Raw genomic sequence first — 15,992 nt, forward strand, 5'->3', positions numbered from 1 at the left:
GAAAGAAAATGAAAACAAAAGCATGAAAGTATGAGAAAGAAAAGGTAATGAAAAGGAAACAAAGAAAAAAACAAGGAAATCAGGGAAATTGAAAGTAATAATAATAAAAAAGCGAAAAAAATAAACAAATATACTGAGAGAGAGAGAGAGAGAGAGAGAGAGAGAGAGAGAGAGAGAGAGAGAGAGAGAGAGAGAGAGAGAGAGAGAGTAAAAGTAAAGAGTAGCGCAAACATTCGAGGCACGCTAACTACGAAACGCAAAACACTACCGAGAAGCAACGAAACTTACAACGAAATGTCAGTAATAATATCAACACCCCGCCCCGCGACGAAGGAGGAGGTGGGGGAGGAGGAGGAGGAGGGAAGGAAGAAGGGAGGAAAAAGGAGAGAAGGAACGTTAGTCTCAATTATTTATTTTTTATTCCTCCTCCTCCTCCTCCTCCTCCTCCTTCTTCCAGCAAACCACGTGTCTTATTATAGTACTGTGTGTGTGTGTGTGTGTGTGTGTGTGTGTGTGTGTGTGTGTGTATGACTGTTGTGGTAATTACGATTTTCTTTCCTTCCCTTCCTCTCTCTCTTCTTTTTTTTTTTTAGTTCATGCAGTGTGTGTCATTCATTGGGTCTGTAAAACGCTCTGCTTGTCTGCATGCCTGTCTGTATTTGCTCTCTCTCTCTCTCTCTCTCTCTCTCTCTCTCTCTCTCTCTCTCTCTCTCTCTCTCTCTCTCTCTCTCTCTCTCTCTCCAAGGTTAAAATTGTGACATGACACAACAAAATTCCCTGCCTGGGGGGGGGGAGAGGGGGAAAGGAGGGAAGGGGGGAGGGGGTGGGGGGAAAGCCTAACCAAATAGGATGATTGCAGACTGTGGCGGGGGCGGCGAGACGTGGGGGGGGGGGGGGGCAGGGGCGGAAGGGGAAGCGGGAGAAAAAAGAGGGGAGGGGTTCGGGAAGGGAGGGGGAGAAGGGAAGGGGCGGGATGGAGGAGGAGGAGGAGGGGGAGGGATGGTATTAAGGGGAAGGATAAATGGGAGGGGGTTGTTAGTTAGGTAGGGTAGGGAGATTATGATGAAGGGTGGAAGGGAGAGAGTGAGAGAGAGAGACAGGGTACGGAAGGGAAAGGGAAGGGAGATGCAGAGAAAGGAGAGGAGGAGGAGGAGGAGGGGGAAGGAAAGTGACTAAGGGATGGAATCGAGGGTAAAGGGAAGAGAAAGAGAGGAGAAAAAGGAGAAAGATCACGTTGGAGGTAAAAAAAAAAGAGAAAGGGAAGAGAGGGGAAAGGAAAGTCAAGATGGAGGAAAATGGAAGCTGGAGAAGGAGGAGGAAGAAGAGGGGGAGAGAAGATTATGCTGGGTGAAAAATGGAAGAGGGAGGAAGATAGAGAGGGTGGAAGGGAAGAGGAAGAGGATGAAGGAGGAAGGAGAGAGAGGGGGAAGGATAAACTCGGGTAGATAAAAAGGAAATAATAGAGAGAGGAGGAAAGAAAGGGAAAAGGGAGAGGAGGGAGAAAGGGAGAATAAGAGAGGGGAGGATACACTGGGATAGATGAAGAGGAAATAGTGGAGAGTGGGAGACAGAGAGGAAGGAGGAGAGGGATGGATGGGAAAAGGGAGAAGACGGAAAAGAGAGAGATAGCGAGGTGGGAAAGGTTAAACTGGGGTAGATAAAGAGGAAATAGTAGAGAGCGGGGGAGAGAGGGAGGTAGAAAGGGGAGCGGAGGACAGCAGAATAAGGCAGGGAGGGGAAGTAGAGGAGAGGGTGGGGGAGGACAGACAGACAGGGGAGAGTGTGGGAGCGGGCGTGACTGCGTTGTGTCTCATTCCAAATTGCATATCATTAGCCACCATATACAACAGGCAGCGCGGCCCCGAGCAAGGCAGAGTGCGTACGCCAGTCACACACACACACACACACACCGAGGAAGGAAGGAAGCATCGCCCCGCGTGAGATAATACGGCCAAATGCATGAGTTTCGCCGGCGAGGTAACCGTTTAGTTAGATACGAAGGTGGTGGTGAGTGTCGCTCAGTGTATGATTCCTTGGGGGTGCTGTATGCGTGTGTGTGTGGGGTGTGGGGTAGGTATGTGTGGGGGCGCGTTGGTGCGAGTGTGTGTGAGTGGGGGTGTGGGGAAGAGGTCTGTGTAATTCACCACGGCCTGATCACGAGTTGGACGCGCTTTCGCCAGCAGGTCCCTCCCGACGTGAGCAAGTACTCATTATCGTCGATCTCTGGGTACTGCCAGGACCTCACACACCGCACACCCCATCCCCCTTGCTCGAGGGGGACAGTAACCACTCATAGTCAACGGAAAGAATCCGTTATTAAACTATCCATTATTACGATCCATTATTAACATCTCAAACTATCCATTATTACTGATCCATTATTACCAACACAAATTATCCATTATTAGTAAACTATCCATTATTACTGATCCATTATTACCAACTCAAATACCATCGGCAACTTTAAAACCTTTCTTAGCCTTCGTTGAGTTCCACTAAAATCACTTGTAATCGCTTTACATCTGGCCTTTTTTGCTTTCTTATTACATTACTGAGAAAAAATAATAATAATATCTTGGCTGTAAAGATGACTCAGAAAGTTCGTAGGAAACGGTGTCTGGCACGCTGATGTTGGGGGAACTGAACTCAAGGGAATGTGACTAACAGAGGGAGAGCTTGTAATGTGGGAGGATTTTATAACATGACAGACCGACGAAACTTCCAGGAGACAGAGTAAGGGAACAGTATGAGGAGTCAGTGTAGGAAAACAGTAAAAATGAATAAAAATAATCCCGCAACATCCTACTCCCACGAAGAGGTTAGAGGAGGACGTCAATTACAGGGAAAAAAATTATAATCCACTCCCAGAATTGTCTTGACACCTTCCTCTTGAAACATCGAAGTCAAAGAAGAGGAAATATATAGCAATCTAGTTCCAGAATTTCCTTAATACTTCCCTCTTAAAAAAAAAATAAGTCAAGGGAAAGCAAAAATATAGTAAACTAGTTCCAGAATTTCCTTAATACTTCCCTCTTAAAAAAGTACAAGTCGAGAGGAAAGGACAAACTACGGCAGCAGGCAAGGCGGAGAAGAAGACTCGGAGACAGACAACACACCCAAACTTACCGACTGTCTGGCCCTTCGCGAGTGAGTTCGATAATGTCTGGCGGGGTGCGGGGGCAGAGGCGGAGACGCAAGGACAAACAACACTGCCAAAAACTGTTTATATAATACTCTCATGTGGATCCTCGGTAAATGGCATAGATGACTACCTGTCGAAAAAAATCAATCAATCGAAATAAAATAAATCAAACAGCAAATCGAGAAACTGTTTATATACCTTCATGTGGCATCCTCGGTAAATTATACCACTCTAAGAAGACCAATCAATTAAAAAATCAATCAGTCAGTCAAACAACCAGCCACCCCACTCCCTCCCGTCCCTTTTACAACCTACCTACCTCACTCACTTCTGTAACCCACCTCACTCCCTTTCTCTACAACCCACCTCACTCACTCCCCTTCTACTCGTATAACAAACACCTTCAACATCCCTCCCGTCCCTTCTACAACCCGCCTCACTAACTATACCCTTCTACACAACCCACCTCACTTCCTCCCTCCTATGGGCTATGTATCTGGCGTTGGCCTGAGGCAGAGACGGAGAAGCAGGGACAGACTACACTGCCCAAATCTATACCCTCCCCGAGCACGATAAGAGAAGGAGGCGGAAAAGTCAATCATTTCCGAGTATGTCTATAGCCCCTCTACAACGCTCAAGGGCAAATGCGACGGGGATGAGCACAGATGCCAAGCGCAGCTATAGTGTATGTCCCTAATTTTACCTTTACCATTACCTCAACTTTACGACGTGAGTGATAGACAGACCAACTTTGAATAATTTGAACCCTTATATAAAACGCAGCTCTTCGGAGGAAACATATAAGTGCATGCGAGAGAAACACAAGGGAAGTCAGGAATGGTGAGAGAGGAAAGGAGAAAAGGTTAATCTTCAGGTAGAAATATCCTTGTCCCTTCTACAACAACAACGGACCTCACTGCTTGCCCTTCTACAGTAAATAACCTCACTATCATCCCCTCTACACAACCCTCCTTACTCTCTCCCTTCTACAGTAAATAACCTCACTACCATCCCCTCTACAACCTACCTCACCCCTTGATCTGCTCTCCCTGCCTTCCTATAACCCACTTTACTGTCCCATGCCGCCTTTACTCCAGTCCCTTCTGTTATAAGCCACCCAACTCCCTCCCGTCTCTTTTACAACCCACAACCCTCACTCACTTCTGTAACCCACCTCACTCCCTGTCTGTCACTCACTCCCTTTCTACACAACCCAACTCACTCACTCCCCTTCAACCTCCCTCCCGTCCCTTTTACAACCCGCCTCACTCACTCCCCTTCTACACAACCCACCTCCCTCCCTCCCTCCTATGGGCTAGTCAGGTGTGCATGTACTACGATAAAAAGAAATAACTACACAGATATCCTGCACAATGCCTTCCGTTCCCCTGACTGACTCTCTTTTTCCCAGCAGCTCAATGTACGTACTCCCTATAAATACCCTTAGTCACGTTCGGCCCAGGAAGTACTTTTGGCCGTAACGTGTGTGACTCTGTGATCCAGGAAGCGCGTGACGTGACGTGTTCCCGGCCATTGCATGTTAGTACTGAATCATGACTTTTTTTTCTGATTTTTTTTTCTTCCCTTTTTTGCTTGATAATCCGAGCGAACGAGCTGCTACTATATTCACCTGTCCTCTGATGCGTACCTTTCATGCGTCACCTTTCTCTCTTTTTTTTTTTTTTTTTTTTTTTTTTTCATTCATGTGGGTTTCGAAAGCACGTGGTGGTAGTTCAGTGTTTGTTTTTATTTTGCTGGTTTTGTAGTTTGGTTTGGTTTGGTTTGGTTTGGTTTGGTTGGGTTGGGTTTAGTTTGGTTGGGTTGGGTTGGTGGACTTCCTCCCGCCCTGCTCCGTTAGTTTTATAACTCACTACCTGATACTTCGTGAGATAATAAAAGTACCACCACCAATACTATGTCCACTACCGCAACAACAATGACTACTACTATTACTACTACTACTACTATTACTACTACTACTACTACTACTACTACTACTACTACTACTACTACCACCACTACTACTACTTTCGCTACCTAGGTTTCTACTACTACTATTACAATTCTGATAATACTAATACTAATCTTCAACAATTTGAAAATATAATTAGAATAAGGATAAGTAATAATAGCAAGAATGAAGAAGAAGAAGAAGAAGAAGAAGAAGAAGAAGAAGAAGAAGAAGAAGAAGAAGAAGAAGAAGAAGAAGTAGAAAAATAAGGAAAAGAAGAAGAAGAAGAAGAGGAAAAGGGAGAAAAAGAGGAAGAAGAAGGTGCAATACTAATACTAATAGAAAAACAACAACCACAGCAACAACAACAACAACAACAACAACAACAACAACAACAATAATAATAATAATAATAATAATAATAATAATAATAATAATAATAATAATAATAATAATAACAACAACAACAACAACAACAACAACAACAACAACTACAATAATCTCTACACCAACCAAAGACTGACTTCCTGAACTGGTCTTTTTTTAGCGTCTAGAGCAGCCAGACATTCCCTTCTCCTTCTGTCTCCTATTGTGGGGCTTCAGACGGCGGCGTTCCATTCCTTCTCTACTAATTCGACACGGCTAGACGATCCCCGAGCCATCCCTCCACAAATAAATAAATAAATAAACAAAACAAGATCAGTCATTCAGTAGGTGAGTACGTGGTTAAGTGAGGAAGTAAGTAAGCGAGGAAATAATTAGTGAACTTGTAGGTAAATAAGTAAGTAGATTGGTAGGTAGGTAGGTGGGTGGGTAGGGAGGGAGGGATGCAATAAGGTATGCAATCAGAAAGGAAGGAAGGAAGGTAGGTAGGTAGGTAGGTGGGTAGGGAGGGAGGGAGGGAGGGAGGAAATGAGGTAGGCAATCAGGGAGGAAGGTTGGTAGGTAGGTAAGTAGGTAGGTAGGTAAGAAGAAAGGAAGGTGGGTAAGAAGGAAGGAAGGTTGATAGGCAAGAATGAATGAAGGTAAGTAGAAGATAGGTAGGTGGGTAGATGGTAGAGATGGCCAAGCAAATCAACCAACCAGTCACTCACTCACTCACTCACTCAAGCACTCACTCACTCACTCACTCACTCACTCAAATCACTCTCAGAAAATAAAATATGAAAAAAATCCTCTTATCAGCCCTAACTACCTGTGGATTCCTCTCTGACAGGTAATCCAGGTGTCTCTTCCTCAGGTGGCGCCCGTCTGTGTCTGTCGTTTGTTTCTTGACATCTAATTGAATTCTAACGTGTCTACAATCCCCAAGAACCCGCCAGCAATACTTCAGCTAATGAATACTTCTAGATGCCAATTATTCGTATTTGTAACCTGTTGAAGTGAATTATAAGATGAGGTTAAAAATTTATCAAACTTAACTGTGACTATCTGTCGTATAATGTGGGGTTGAAAACACTCTATCTATCTATATGTCTGTCTATCTATTGTCTCCTCTCTGTTACTGTTGAATGCCTCCTCCCTTCTTCCCTTCCCTTCCCTTCCCTTTAGAGACATACACTTCACCGTCTCCTCCCTTTTTGTGTCACCCTACCGCTCTCTCCCTCCCTCCCTTTAAATCTATGCATCTCCTGTCTCCTCCCTTTTGCAGGTTAATGGCTCCCTCCTCCCCTTCCCTTCCCTTTAAACACACACTTCCGTCTCCTCCCTGTACAGTCATGCCACCTTTCTCTCCCTTTCTGTTCATACTATCCGGCTCCTCCCTTAATAAGTCTTTACTCTTATTTCCTCCCTTAATCATGCTACCATTCACTTCAGACTCCCTTTAGCTTCATAATGTAACCTTCCACTCCCTTTCATGCTAACGGCTGCTCCCTTAAGGCTTTACTGTTGCCGTTTCCTCCCTTAATAACCATGCTACCGTCCATTTTAGACTCCCTTTAGCTTCATACTGTAACCTTCCATTCCCTTTAAGGTCAAACTACGGCGACTCCCTATGCATACTTCCGTCCCTTCCTTTCGCCAAGTTTGCACACATCCCTTTCTCTCTCTCTCTCTCCGTCCCTAGCCCTCAGATTCCTTCCTCCTGCCGTGCCCTTCCCCAGCAGCCGCCATACCCTAGAGCTTCGTAGCAAAAAGCCTCAACGAACTCTAGTCACGAGAAAAGAAGAGAGATTAAATGAAGTTATACAGTTACTGAGGAGTACTGCAGGGGAAGGATTTATATTATATATATATATATATATATATATATATATATATATATATATATATATATATATATATATATATATATATATATATATATATATAGTGAAGGTGTAGCGTGACCCCAGCTAGAGCTATAAGGGGAAATATAGACAAGGGTTAAGAGAGGAGACATACTTGTGTGGGAGAGGGTAAGAAACAGGGCTCAGAGGGAAGACCAGTGACAGACGCTTGTGCGGAAAAAAAGACGGGGCGGATTACAGATTAATTGTAGTACGAGGACATAGTGGAAGGGAGGAAAGGAAGAACAGGTGGTGGAGAAAACTTGAGAGATTTAATAGAATTAACCTTCAAAGTAACAGTCTGAGAGAAAATGTTCCCGTAGTTTGTAAGACGGGTCAGCTTTGCGTATTTCCAACTAATCCTTGGTAAGCCTGACACAGCCTCCCGCCCAGACGAGGCTGAGGAGGAGGCTGCCGAAAAATGTATGCCAAGTGGTTTTGGCGAGAAGACTTCTACTGAGCGGTGCCTTCCCTGGGCGAGCAGGGCGAGGGGCCGCACAGGCGGACAGGACTACTCATGGCCGGGGCGAAGGGCAGCCGAGGTGTGGCACCGCCAGAAAGCCTCGGTCCTGGCCGGCTAACGCTAAGGTGACCGTCTATTACCGGCGCCGGCACGACGGCCGCCGCGGCCACAAGTGTGGTCAGCGGGTGTGCGCTGCGCTGCGGCTGTGACGCTCAAGACTTTACAATCGCTGACAGATGTTCAAAGTTGCTGCAGCGAGTGACGGTCACGACAGTAAGACTGACGGAGCCACGACGCGTACAGCACACGCTTTTACTGAAAGGCGAAACAAAAACTCGATCAAGCACCACGAAACTCTCATCAACATGTATCATTTAGACCAGGTGTTGGTGTCCCCCGAGGGGCAGGAACACCCGGGCAGACGCTGCTCCACCTGCTGCAGGTACGGCGGCAACCTGCGGCTGTTCTGCGGCCGCGAGCCACAGCCAGTACAGGGTCGTGGCTGCACTGAGACATAACAAGAGAAAACAAATGACTAGTGTTCTCCGGCCGCCTCAGTAAGGTGAGCTGAGATCGATACTCCCTCCCCGGAGGGTGGGGGGGCCAGTCTGGCCCAGCCCCCGCCGCCATGTCTGGGCTCATTCTGAGTCATCCTCTCCGCCACCTCTACGCTCTTTTGGTATATAAGCGACCAGCAAGCGGCCAGGAGACCAGTGGAGCCTCGACCGTGTTCAAAGAATACAAGAAATTTGCAGACTATACCAGAAGCCGAACTGGAAGTGTGTGAAGGGCGGGACGCGAGGGGAGAGAAGGGGCAAGGGGGGAGCAGACGGAGGGAGGTCGATGACCCGCCCGTCTACATAAGTGCCGGTTTTGACTATTTCTCCTGAAAATGATTTTTTATCAATCAAGACGCTCTTCAGCCGCAGTGATGAGGCCGCTGATGGAGGGCCCAGCGAGGGTGCACAGGAGACAAACAGTACATGGAAGGCTGCAGAAGAGATACAGTAAGTGGGGCTGAAGTGACGGTGAGTGGCTGCGGCCCCTGCCGTCTGTGCGTCCCGGCGAGCCAGCCGCGCCGCCACTTCCTCGCTGGTAGCCGCGCAGAGCACACCCGTGCTGCCGGCCGCGCCGCCCACCACGCCCTTCTGCCTCACACGTCCCAGCGCCTCAGGGCGTCTTTAAGGTGCTGCTCAGTCTGTGGGCCTCCTGCCGCCTCGGAGGCCAGACGCCCCTGGAAGCGGCGGCGCCCCCTCAAAACTATATTTAGCTGGGCCACGAGGCGGCTGACCTGGCCAGCGGCGACCCGTTACGTGACGGAGCCTCCCGTCTCGACCACCAGCCTCCGCACTGCACCAGCTGCTGCTGCTGCTGCTGCTGATCCGGCCACCACCCTACTACCCGCTACGCTGCCACGGTGCCACTCTGCCACGTGCCGACACAGCCCCCGTCCCCGCCGTGACAGGCCTGCCTCAGCCCCTCAACCCTTCCATCAGGCCCACCCCACCCGCTATGGTGGGGACTGGTGGGCAGACTCGTTGTCACCCACATTCCCACATCCTTCGGCAGCAAGCGTGACGTGACGTCTGGGAGCAGGCGCGGAGGTGCCATCAGCTGGTGAGGGGGAGGAGGGGGCGGCACTAGGCAACAATGAGGCCGGCAGCAGGGAGGCCTACCTCGCTCAGCAACCACCCCAAGCCGTTACCTTCCAGCCCTTGGAGTGACTAACACCCCGGCTGGAAACATTCCCTGCTCAGCCCGCAACGACGACCAGTGCACCCAGACCCCCGTCGCTACCCCGCCCCCCCCTCCCGCTGAGCGTGCCCCAAACACCACTACCCACCCGAAGAAGGACACCAACCCTTAATATAGCACGCCACGTGGCCGTCGCCTTGGCTGCTCGCGCCTCCTTACTGGAAGTGAAAGTTGGTCAGCCAAGGTTCCTCGCGAGGTCAGTGCAGTCCGCACCTGCCCGACCTCGCCCGCCCCGCCGCCAGAAGAGTGGCCCCGGGCCCTGACTGACAGTGTGGGGAGTGAACAGTGAACACGGGAGTGCGGTGACGGACGAGGGGGAGGAGGAGGACGCGGCCGTCGTCCTCGAAGCGGAGGGAGTCGTGGCGTTACTGGATGTTTTGATAAACACTTGTGTCTCATCGTGCTGAAGCAGCGAGTGTCACGGCGGCCCCGCGTCCTTCCCGCTGGCAAGGTAAGTGATTCTCCTCCACGCTACGCTGTACAGGACTAGAGTCAGGCACGTTACTCAAAGGAACGGGACTTAAAACCTTTCTAGAGCTTTAGTTAAATTCAAGTTATCAGGAAAACCATGTAAAACTATGATTTTAGGGCTCTGTAACGAATAAGAGTAGTTCTGTAGGCATAACACAGCCACAAGGACGTGCCTCGTAGTGCCCAAGACTTCCCACGGGCAGGCAATGAACATCGTCAGCCTTTTCCTCAAATTAGGCAGCCTGAGCAGCGCGCTCCGGAGCCCCCCTCGCGGCCCCTGGCCTCGCGCGGGTTACGTAACAAGCGGGTCAGCGCTTGACGGTAGCTACGCCAGTACCTTCAGCCGCAGCTTACCTTTGATGGGGCAGCGTTTGCTTTTACTTCAATATTAAGACGAATAAGAATAAGAAAATAAATTAAAATAACTCTAATCAAAATCAATAGTATGGCGGCGAGCGTGGTGTTCTGTGTCACGGTGATGGCAACACGAACACAGTGACGTGTGGCGAGGCTACTACTGCGATGGTGGCGGTGTGTGTGAGAGAGAGAGAGACTAACTGGATAATAACAAATGAGTCACATCAAAAGGTATAAACGGGTTTGGGAGGATAAATTTTAGAGGGACAAGTTTAATTGGCTGATCAGGCATTAGAGGCCAGGGCGAGGCGGCGGCGGCCACGGCGGTGCCTTGAGGAGCGGCTGGGTGGCGAGTGCCAAGCAGGGGACAGAGAGCATTGCGGTACGAAAAGAGAAGGAGAGAAAGAGAGGAAAAAGAGTGACGAGGGGAGGGGAGCGGAGAGACGAGAGGCTGTAGGTGTGCCGCGGAGTCCCGTTAGCCCCGGCGTCTGGCCGTGACACTCCCGCCGCTGCTCAGCCCCTCGCCCCGCCCACGCTCACGCCGAGGCGGCGGCCGATATTTTACAGCTGTTATTCCTGCAGTTGTTGCAATGACTCAACAGCTTTTGTGTGAAGTTCTCGGGGGTCAGCTTGACGGGGCCGTGACATCAAAAGAGGGTGAGGGAGGGGGGGCAAAACGCTCCCCCTCCCCTCCCGCAAGGCACCGTCCACCACCGCGCAGGCCTAATCTAGCCCGCCTCCAGACCCGCCCCCCCGCCGTCTGGACCCGCATGTGCTGTGACCGAGTACACATGCGGCGGGATCCGGCATATGCCGTGGCTGGAAGCATATGGCGGGACGCCCTGCACTGTATGCCGCCCACAGGCTGCAGCGTTCCTCTTTAAGCCGAGCCTGCAGGGCGAAGGGGCCCCTCCAGCCAGCCTTTGAGGGGCGAGGCAGGGCGGCAGCACGAGGCTGGAAAAGCTGAGGAGGCGACGCCCATGTGTCCCCTAATGCTTCCAAGAATCACATGATGGCTGACTCCCGTTACCCCGTAGCGTCGCGTGGACACACAAACACGGGAACACGATGAGCCAGCGAGGCGTGCAGGTGGTCCCTCCTCTGCTTGACGGATTATTTTGCAAAGCTGAACGGTGCCCGGGGTGTGGGTGCCCAGCCACCCGGGGACAACATTCTTGTTGAATGGTAACTCTGTTCACACACATATGACATCGGGCCGTCATCTCCTGAATGATTTGCTAAAGCTAACTACTAACGCGGCACAGGCTGCGTGCAGGGCTGCAAACGGCGCCTGCGAGGACGGAGTGTATGATAGTCAGCACAAATTCGTGCTGGTGCGGCGCGGCCTTCCCAAGACTTTTTTTTTTTTTTAAACTATTCATTTCCCTCACCTGTGGAAAATTCTCTTTCCCTGTAAGAGTATTTTCTCTCTCTCTCTCTCTCTCTCTCTCTCTCTCTCTCTCTCTCTCTCCGATACATAATTAATCAGTATCTATCTATCTATCTATCTATCTATCTATCTCTATATATATATATATATATATATATATATATATATATAGAGAGAGAGAGAGAGAGAGAGAGAGAGAGAGAGAGAGAGAGATGTGTGCTAGTCTCAGTGTGTGTGTGTGTGTGTGTGTGTGTGTGTGTGTGTGTGTGTGTTGAAAACATTTCACTTTCCCACCCTCCGCTAGAAGCTTCACTCATGAGATGTATAGAAGCCTTATCCCCCTGAAAGACCCTCCAAACAGGCAGTAATAGGGTGAGGGACAGAGCCGAGCTTCGTCCACTAGTAATCCCACGCTAATGTGGGTCAACACCCACGTATAAGACACCGTCATGTTCAAAGTTCACCTCGGAGCAGGCAGTCCTTGGAGCCCCGAGCAGCTGCACACACTTCCCCATCGCTGGAAAAAAACTGTGTCAGGGAAAATGTAGGAAAGCTTTACAAGGATTTCTTCCCGAAAGGCTGCCTGACGTCAGTGTTTTCCAATGTGTCGTGTTCCCGTTGTGTTGGTTTTTGCTGCGTCTCGTTAGCGGCGAGGCTGCGAGGCGGGGCGAGTGTAGCCCGCGGAGTGTGTCGGGTGTCCACGTGTCCACGAGATGACAGCACGCCGCCGTACACTGACGGGGCGTGCACACCGGAAACACCGCGCACAAAACTATTATATGTACACACACACACACACAAATATATATATATATATATATATATATATATATATATATATATATATATATATATATATATATATATCACACGAGAGAGAGAGAGAGAGAGAGAGAGAGAGAGAGAGAGAGAGAGAGAGAGAGAGAATGTATGCAAATGGTTCAGCGTCTGTCCCCTTCGTCCACGGCGGCGGCGAAGTCAGCATCGCCCTGGAGAAGCATTACGTGGGAGCGCCGCCGCGCCGCCGCCACCCGTAGGCCGCGTCTCCGGCCCCTGATGTGTCCCCCGCAGGCACGTCCTCACGCCGTGCTCTAAGCATTACGTTCACACTAATAAAGGGTAAATTCTTAACAGTATTGAGGGTAGTGGCGGGGGAAGGGGGGGAGCCTAGGTACACCAGGGTTGCCTTAAGTTCTTGCGCACTGATCATTGATTCTAGGCTGGGTGTGTCTGCTCTTTGTAAAACATTTACTTTAATTTCAGATGCTCTAGAGGACATGCTTTACTCTCATCACGTGAAACCTGGCGGAAGTTACGTCATCGCAAACAATGGCCGTCATGAACCTAACGTCTGACTGGCCGCAGCTTCGAGAGCGTCATGAAATGGCGCCTTCCAATTGGCGCAGACACCACGATGACGTAACGAAGAGTCTCCTTATTGGCCGGCGGTGAGCTGTGGCTGGTGACGTGGTAGCGGAGGAGAGCTGTGGTTGGTGGATGCTTGGGCTGCCAGACCCAGCCAGGCCACTGTCGTGCTCACATGGCTGGGAATGGAAACCCCTCTCGCCTCCAGTCTGGAGGCTTCTCATCAGCTGTTCGCAAGGGCGGAGCTACAACGGAGGGCCGCGGCCCGGCCTCTGTTCCCTCACAGCCCAGTGCGGGGCCACACCGGGACTTGTTCCTCGCCAGCTGAGGCTCACTATGACTGTGGGCACTGAATACTGAGGGAGTGCGCTGCGACCACCACAAAATAGCCTCTATGTTGCTTGCCCATTGGGATCAGTGAAAGTTCAGCCGGCGACACCTTGACATCATCAGCTGCTGCTGCCGGCCGGCTTGTCTTCGCAAGGTGAGTAGAACATTCTAGGGCCAAGTGTTGCCTCTCCCCTTTACCCTCGAGCCGCCACTCATGCCCCGAGCACCCCTCCACCAGCACGCCGCCCTGCGCTGCGCCTCCCTGGAAGTGTTGGACAAGCACACACCTGGCGCGACTCCCACGATCACGTGTTAGCAAATTTATAATTACTTATTCATTATTCGTTCACTTGGCAACCATAAAAGAAGACGAAGATTTATTCCGAGTGAAGAGACAACTCTCTGTGAAAGTGTGGCGGCGCGACACACTCCACGGGACCTGAACAGTGCCTTCCCTGGTGCCTCGCCTTGAAACTCAGTGTGAGAAACGAGACCCACGAAAACGCTGCCGACACACGGTCTTGCCAGTATCCAACGGGAAGCATTTCACGGCGAGGCAGCGGCTGGCACGCCTGGACTGCCGCGCTGAGGGACGTGGGACCCAAGGACGGGGAAGGATGTGTTTTTTTGTGCTGCGTTCAGAGCTGGTGTGCAAGGGACGGTGGTGGCCTGGGGTGTGCTAGTGGTGGTTACAAGTGGTGTGACCGTGTTTGTGGTGTAGTGTGCTGGGAACATTGTGGTGTGTTGGCGGCCTAGGATGGTGGTGGTGGTGATGATGGTGAGTGCCGAGGTATGAGTGGCTGGTGTGGGGGCGGAGGTGGTGGTGGTGGTGGTCAGTAAAGTGGCGCAGTGGCCTAATAAGCCGAGGGAGAGGACACAGCCAGGAAGGGACGGACGCTCGGCAACACATTCCACGTCTCGCTCTGTGAAGTGTGGTGTTGTGTAGCTCGCCGTCCGGGAAAGCATACCTCAGACCATCTCAGGTACTTCTTTTCATTGAGTCTCCATAGAGTTAAACGTGATAGTGTTGCCGTGCCTCCCTACACACTTAGTCGTTCTTCTCGCCCTCAAGTCAACTGTTAGTTAGATATTTACAAGACAGACAAACAGGACGAGACGGACAAACCTAAATAGTGCCAGAAGTGTACCGAGCAAAAAGTTAAGTGAGGTGAAGGGTAAGGTAAGGAGAGCGAGACAGACTGACTACCTGGCTGCCTGAGTGACTGGATGGCTGACTTTATTGACGTGGGAAAGTCTGGTGAGTCACAGGAGAGCCACAAGTCTGAAGGATCGCTCCCCAGACAGTCCGGCCGCTGAGTAAGGCGGTGAATCCCCCTAGACTATGACCGCTCTCTAAGGGGATCAAGGAGCTAATGTTAGGTCGGTTACAAGTTAGATTGAGGTTGTGGTCTTAGCATCCAACTCCTAAATTAAATGATGGGTCTCTTGAGGCTTTTGTGTGGAATTGAATCTTAGTGCGTTTGTGGTGTTTAGCGGGTTATTAGGAATCGATGTGAGAGATGGAGGATATTTAGTTACAGGAGAAGTCAGAAGAGAGAGAAATGAGACAAGATTTTCACACTGTAGGAAGAAGTCACAATTGGTTTAAGGATCGTATGGGTAGAAGAAGGGGAGATAGGAAGGATATTCACGAGATACAGATCGGAGTGAGAATTGGTTTAAGCTTCACGTGGAAAGAAGAGGGAGCGAGAGGGAGGATTTTCACCAGGTATAGGAAGAAGTCAGATGAGTTTGAGTATTGTAAGGAAAAGAGAAAAGGATGTTTTTTATGAGTTACGGGCGGGAATAATTCAGAAGAGCTAAAGTATTGTAGGGAAAAAAGAGAGGTAGTATTTTCTTCACGGGTTTTCAGAAGCTTGACTAGGAGTATTTTTACGAGTTACATGAAGGAGATCGAAAAGAATGAAGCGTTTTAATGAAATGAGGGGAAGAGTTTTTTTGTGTGTGTGCTAGTTGATTGCATACTGAAAGGGAAGCAAGGAGTTATTTCACGAGGTACAGGAAAGAAAATTTATTAGAGTAGCATATGGGAGGAGGGTAGGGAGTATTTTTTTCAAGTTACAAGAAGGAGAAAGGAATAGTTTTCTCTTTGTAGTAGAAAAGTTAGGCAGGGGAAGTCTTATGACGGAGTGTTTGAACTGTGGCGCGCCGTTACCGCAGAGTGTGGACTTGTGACAACATGGGTACGCTTTCTCTCTCTCACACACACACACACATACAGACATACATTTTGACTCGAGATTTTTTTCGGATATTCATATTTCACATTTTCTCTCTCTCTCTCTCTCTCTCTCTCTCTCTCTCTCTCTCTCTCTCTCACACACACACACACACACACACACACACACACACACATACAGACATTCACTTTGACTCAAGATTTTTTTCGGATATTCATATTTCACATTTTGTATTTCCTCTCTCTCTCTCTCTCTCTCTCTCTCTCTCTCTCTCTCTCTCTCTCTCTCTCTCTCTCT

The 15,992-nt window shown here is 49.7% G+C and overlaps 1 long non-coding RNA gene across 1 annotated transcript; it reads left to right on the forward strand.

Moving 5' to 3' along the window:
• The first annotated feature begins 7,670 nt into the window (after window positions 1-7,670).
• Window positions 7,671-15,992, forward strand: LOC127003850 (uncharacterized). The gene is made up of 2 exons (XR_007757443.1): window positions 7,671-10,032; window positions 13,063-15,992. It is a non-coding gene; the product is annotated as an uncharacterized LOC127003850 (long non-coding RNA).

Source organism: Eriocheir sinensis, chromosome 26 (assembly GCF_024679095.1).
Source record: "Eriocheir sinensis breed Jianghai 21 chromosome 26, ASM2467909v1, whole genome shotgun sequence".
NCBI lineage: Eukaryota > Metazoa > Arthropoda > Malacostraca > Decapoda > Varunidae > Eriocheir > Eriocheir sinensis.